The 6,000-nt window shown below is 39.6% G+C and overlaps 1 protein-coding gene and 1 long non-coding RNA gene across 3 annotated transcripts in view; one reads left to right on the plus strand and one right to left on the minus strand.

The window, feature by feature from the left end:
• The window catches only part of LOC130608806 (uncharacterized), a 38,336-nt gene extending 37,313 nt beyond the window's left edge, over window positions 1-1,023 (plus strand). For both annotated transcript variants that reach the window (XR_008974649.1, XR_008974651.1), the window contains exons 4-5: window positions 501-553; window positions 776-1,023. This is a non-coding gene — a long non-coding RNA (uncharacterized LOC130608806). The remainder of the gene's footprint in view (window positions 1-500; window positions 554-775) is intronic.
• Window positions 1-3,638, minus strand: part of CTXND1 (cortexin domain containing 1) — a 34,903-nt gene extending 31,265 nt beyond the window's left edge. Inside the window, exon 1 of the mRNA XM_057427021.1 lies at window positions 3,449-3,638. The gene's annotated coding sequence lies outside the window, so the exon portion shown is untranslated. The remainder of the gene's footprint in view (window positions 1-3,448) is intronic.
• Between the last annotated feature and the right edge of the window lie 2,362 nt (window positions 3,639-6,000).

Raw genomic sequence — 6,000 nt, forward strand, 5'->3', positions numbered from 1 at the left:
AAAGCAAGTGCATTATTTTTGCCTCTGTTTAAAACAACAGCTCAGGCAGTAGTACTCAGTCATCGTCCTTTAATCCTCCTTGAAGTACTCAATCTTAGTCCTTTAATCCTCCTTGAATACTACTGCACTGCTGCTCTACAGACAGTAGGTTCTGGGGCTTTTGTTAGTGTTGAAAGTGGAGTGAGTCATGGCAAAGTGTGTACACTGATCTGTAGCTATTACAGAGTATTAAGCAATTGCCCTTGGTAAGAAGTGATAATAGCAAATAATAACTTACTCATTTTGTTGTTGAAAATTGGTTGTCTAATATAACTGAAAATCCCAATTAATTTCAATCTTGATGCTCACAGCAGATAAGCATAATAAAGATTCTAAGAGACCTGCTTTCATACATATGAATAAAATAATTATTATGCAGCATATTTAAGTAGATGACAACATCAGAAAGTCTACCCTTGAATAACAGGAAAGGAAGAAAATAACCTTTCTTTTCTACTCAGAAAGGAAGTACTGGCTACGTATGTGGCATGTTTTGGACATCACTAGCTGTAAGGTATATTTCTTTATAAACACAACAGCTTTACAAAACATGGTACAAAAATATTTTTATATGAATTCAGCTAAGCTTATCTATTTGAGACCATGGTGAATGCTGTATCTTTTAGCACAACATTTTCTGCACCACTGGTTCCTGATGCAACTATGACACACATTGTCACTCTGCTTTGAAACCATGGACCACGTTTATCCATACGCTTTATATTCTTTCATACAGTTTTGTGCTGGAAGTTTTGTCTCTGGGACTTAAATGACAAAATGGTGCAGTCATACTTCACATTGTAAGGAAATGTCAGTCCTTCTACAAGTGAAAAAGTGGTAGAGATCTAGTGACGTGAATTAAAGTAGTTCAGCAATGTTGAGCAACTACTATTAATTAAATTGACTTGCAACTCATTACTGGTGATGTAGGATAAAACTGGTAAACTTCCTTTGGCACATATCTAAGATAGCAGTGCAATAAAATGAACTTGACTTATGATGCAAGGCTCCTGCCAGGATTACTTAAAAGGCAGGATGAAGAAGTGAAAACATTTGTTTACAAATATGCTTATTTTAGACTGTTGAGAAATTGGATTTTATACTTAATGTTCTCAATTTTAAGCTTGACATGAACAATAATATATGGCAAATAATTCCAAGGTTCCAGTTCAGGAAACACATTTTGATTAGAGACTCGGAATTGCAAGAAGGCATAAATGCAGCTCTAATCTTTCTTTTCATCTTGTGATTCTTGTTATGAATGCAGTATCTTTCCAACATCAGCTCTTATTTGCACTTCTTTTCCTCCCACTGTTTTGTTCCTCAGAGAAAATAATTTCAAAACAGTAGCTTGTTAAATTGCACCAATTACTTTACCTGAAAAGTCTGTTGATAATGCCACCAAAACTGCATGTTCTGAGTACATTGTGTGAAATCCCTGCTATTTCCTCATGATAGGTAAATCAATACTAGGTTTATAATGCTCATTCAGAGGTATCTTATAATAAATCCTCCTATATTTCAAATTCATTCTTGGCTTTGCTGGATGTCTAGATGGAGTTAACGGGGACAGATGACATGCACACTGATCGTGACCTGTTACTGGAAAAATTGCACTGATCTTAGGCTCAAATGAGAGCAACTAGAACACCTTCCAAGTGTTCATTAACAGAAAGCGAGAAATTGGGATAGAAGACAAGAGGGGAGCAGATCAGAGTCAGGTGCAATTCACACTCCTCATAGATTTGTCTACTTTCAAAGTTGTAGGGCTAATGAAGAATAATTACAACTTATTAATGTCTCATTATCTTAATGACTGCAACTCAGTAACACCATATGTCACAAGGCAAAAAAGAGAAATTTCTCTTGACTGCAGTGTGAGAGGAAATAGCTCTTATCAGCACCTATCAACCTGAAGGAGAAAAGTCTCTAAGACACCCATGTTGCCATGAGTGGAAAGATGCGATAATTTCCAGGGTGTTTCTTGGTGTCATTAGCTGTGCTAGGACTAAACATTACATCTTTAGCATATTGCATCTTTAGTAGCACCTCTGCAAAAACTCTTTGAGCAGAAACTAAACTTCATTTGTCTTATTTCTGAAAATTATCCCTTCTAATAAAGTGACACCACAAATTTTGCTCAAAACTAAAGTGACAGATAGAGCAAAGAGGAAACCTTCTGTTCACTATGTAGAGACTTTCTATACATTTCCCAGTAGTTTACAGTAACTAAATAAACCCCAACTTTCGAAAAAACATTGAGTTGGAAAATTAAAGACTGCTTCCATTAGCGCTCCTTTACGAGAGATCAATGGCTATTTAATATTGACATTTGACTGAACAGCAAGAAAAGAATCCCTAACTTTTGTCACTTGCATGCACTGCTCTCTTACACATTTATCATGCATTGCCTTACAGAGTTAAACATGCCTGAAGCCCAAAATGGCAGTTATTCTCAAGACGGGCAGTTTTTTAAAGCCAGAGCCTCATAAGTCACTGAGAAAGCTGTATCAAGAAACCAGAGAAATGCAGCTTAATATTAGTCCCTAAATTAACAAAGCAAAACCTGCATAGACAAATTTGCTTTAAATGCTGCACAGTTTCTTCCAAAGGCCTGCAATTATTGCCCAAACTGTAATTTTGCAAACACTTTCAGCCTATGTAAAAATCCCTCTTATGAACCAAACTTTAAATCATGCTTTCCCTCTCCTGCCCAGTACAAATAGAAAGCTGCTACTGCAGAGTACAGAAAGAGAACATTTGAGTCTGATGAAAACCACTGCTATGCTATGGTAAAGTACAGCTTATAAACATTTATTCACAAAAAAGCATCTGCAGTTTCAGACCATACAGAAGAATTTACCTCAAGCTAGAAATTAGCCATATCTGCCCAAGTCACCTGAATGTATTATTCATTATAAAGACACTCATTCACATAGTTGCAATGTACAGTTTATCACTATCCAAAGGCACAGACCCTGTAAATCCAGCATTAGAGTAATAGTACAGAAAATAGTTTGCACCCAAGCATAGGAAGCATGTTGTATAATTAAGAACAAGCACACAAACGAACACTGACATTAAGTTATTAAGCACCACCTCTGTTTAAGCACTGTCAAATATGACCATAGAAAAAAAGCTACAAACCTAACAGCACTAGTTCAGCACAGGACCGTACAGCAAGCACTCCCCTGCAATACACACAGCCACACGATGCAAAACGAGACAGTTAGTGTCACTGCATATCAGCTCCATTCCTTCACTTGATTTAGAAACAACAACAGAAATAACCCATGCTCTGATGCTCCTCCCAGACTAGAGGTTGTGTCTCTCCCAGCAAAAGCTGCAAGGCTTCAGCTCCTGATTAACCCAGGGAGCCGGCGCCTGCTGCAATATCCAAGTCACTTACTGCATTGCTTTTCAGCGGAGTGAAAGTGGCTGCTCTTCCCGGGCACACATGGCTCTCTCAGCTGGAGGGGTCTCCGTTCAGCACAGTTCAGCTCCAAAGTCTCTGCATGTGGAGGGTAATTGCCTGTGCTCTGTACTGAGGTTTTCTGGCTGCAGTGACTGCTCACCCTATCCATTGCCTCTGGTGTATGCTAAGTAAGCAATCCCTTGGGTCTTCATAATGAAAGGATGAAGAGTCGCAGCTTTTGAGAGCAGATAAGGTGTTCTGCTGAAAGCCTCTGTGCTTCCATGGCATTTTAAAGGCAATGCCTTTATCCTGCCTCACAGTTTTTTATAGTGCAAGTTGTTGTATCCTGTAACTTGCAGTCGAATTTGCAGCCAAAACCTATTTTTTATGTTTCAGAGAGAACTTGAGTTTACAAATTCAAGCCAATGCATTTTTAAATGTTGAGGAACAAACACTTGCAATTGAACTTAATCTTCTAATTTTCACAAGTGCAAATGAAGGGGAGGGGTTTCCTAGCTCTAAAACATACTGTACCAGCCCTACTTACACAAAGGGTACAGTCAATAAGCAGCAGCCTAAAACTTCATGGATTAACATCCCAGATTTAAAATGCTCCAAGCGCTGTTCTAGTCCTGAAGGATGGACTGTTGCCCTTGTCTGTTGTCTGTATGGTGGAGGGACTGGTCCTACAGTATGTTTACAGGGTTAGAAATAGCAAGCACTAGTAATAAAGACACAGAAAGAGTAAGAGCCACAGTAAATAATTCCTCATTAGGGATCCTAATATTTTGACCATGGTGACATGTTTGTCTGTCCCTTTGGGAAGATGTGAGGGAATTCACTTGCTTTCCTTATAACAAGCCTGAGTGAGGCGTACAGATGAGCAATTTGTGAAGCCAGACCTGACCTTCACGGGATTCCCAGGAAGAAAGACCCATTCTGGTTCTGTGCTTACCTATCACCCAGGCCTCCTGAGACCTGCCAGTGCTAACAGTGCCTAACGTGTGAAAACCAATACATTGCAGTCCTGCAGGTAAAAATGTGATGCTTTTTCCACACAGGTGCCCCAGGCAGATAGCACAGCAATCATTCAGATTTCCTACAACTAAGAATTGTGTAAGGTGTTGATTCACTCATCTGCCTTAAAGCTCTTGGGCAGGGCAGATTTTCTCTGCCACTGATGGGAGTGTTAAGACCTCCTGAAAACAGTGGTAGCAGCAAGAGGAGGCTTTAACCCTCTTAGTAATGGCTTTGAAATTCCCAGAGGCTGATTATCCTTCCAGATAGCATGGGGAAATCCCAGCCACTGAAAGAGCGTGCCTAATAAATATTGCAGGAATATTAATTGAATCCTTTAGAAAAAGGGCAGTCAAGGACAGGCACCTAGAAAGAGCATGTCATATTCTTCCTTTGGAAAGTGTTTTATTAGCTGGGCTTTGGCTTTTTCTGGAATTTCCATATCAATGCAGCTTTCTACAATGTACCTCAGCACCAGTGGTACTGTACCTATTGTTTTCAGTGCTGCGATTTTTGCCTGTGACAATGCCAAAGATACTCACACTGGCTGACAGATGTTGCTGGAAGGGTGCTGGTTTGCACTTGCACAGAAATACATCTCAGACAAGAGGGGAAACCAGCCCATGATATATTGGTGTCAGTGGGTTTCTATGAAATGAGAAAACACTCCTGTAAGAGAAAAGCTGGCCTTTTTGTTCTCTCTTCTGCTCACAGCTGTGTTTAGCACCTCAAGGTAACAAATTTGTTGAGTCATAGAAAATAAGAACTAACAAAGGTGCCTTGAATTTTAAGTTTGTTGTATATAGAAATTATGTATGAGGCGTGCATCAACTTTCAAAATGCAGAGCAGACACAGTCCCTGGCCCAAGGAGTATCCAGTGAAGATCAGACAAAATGATGCAGATGTGTAATAACCAGGATTGCCACTTGATAATCTTATTGGAAGGAAAGCAGGAAAACCTGGCTGGATTTGGGAGCTGCAGCATTGGTGGCAGAAACAATTAACTCATGCTGAAGGATCCCAACTTTTATAAAACCCTATGGAAAGGTGCTCAAATTCTCCTCTTTATTCCTCTCTCACCCTTTTGGAGTATATTGATCCTTCCAGTAAGTCCATTTACTACCCTTGGTTGGGGGAAAAGCTATAATGGATTTCTTTGAAGTGTGAGTTGGACAAAAATAATTGAGTCAGCACAGTAATTAGGTGTGGATCCTTTTAACATTCCAGTAGACCCCAGCCCTGGCTATGAGCAGATAAGTAGTTATTCTAACAAGCATAATAATCTTGTGTTCTGGAGCTATGGAGGGCAGAGGGAAGAATTATAGATTTCAATGGATCATTTTCCTCTCGTTTTCTGGGCTCCTTGCCTCAGTTCAATAGCACAGCAAGCTCTGCTATGCTAACACATCACTTTACTTTCTGCAAGTAACAGTATTTTAAACCCTGAAAACAAAAAGCACCAAGCAACTGATTTACTGGATATAGGCGCAAAGGATGGCAGCATTGATTCCAAGCCTTTAGGAGGCAT

Source organism: Pezoporus wallicus, unplaced genomic scaffold, assembly GCF_028554395.1.
Source record: "Pezoporus wallicus isolate ANWC-B61680 ecotype Strahan unplaced genomic scaffold, APGP_CSIRO_Pwel_v1 contig_3952, whole genome shotgun sequence".
Taxonomy (NCBI): Eukaryota; Metazoa; Chordata; class Aves; order Psittaciformes; family Psittacidae; genus Pezoporus; species Pezoporus wallicus.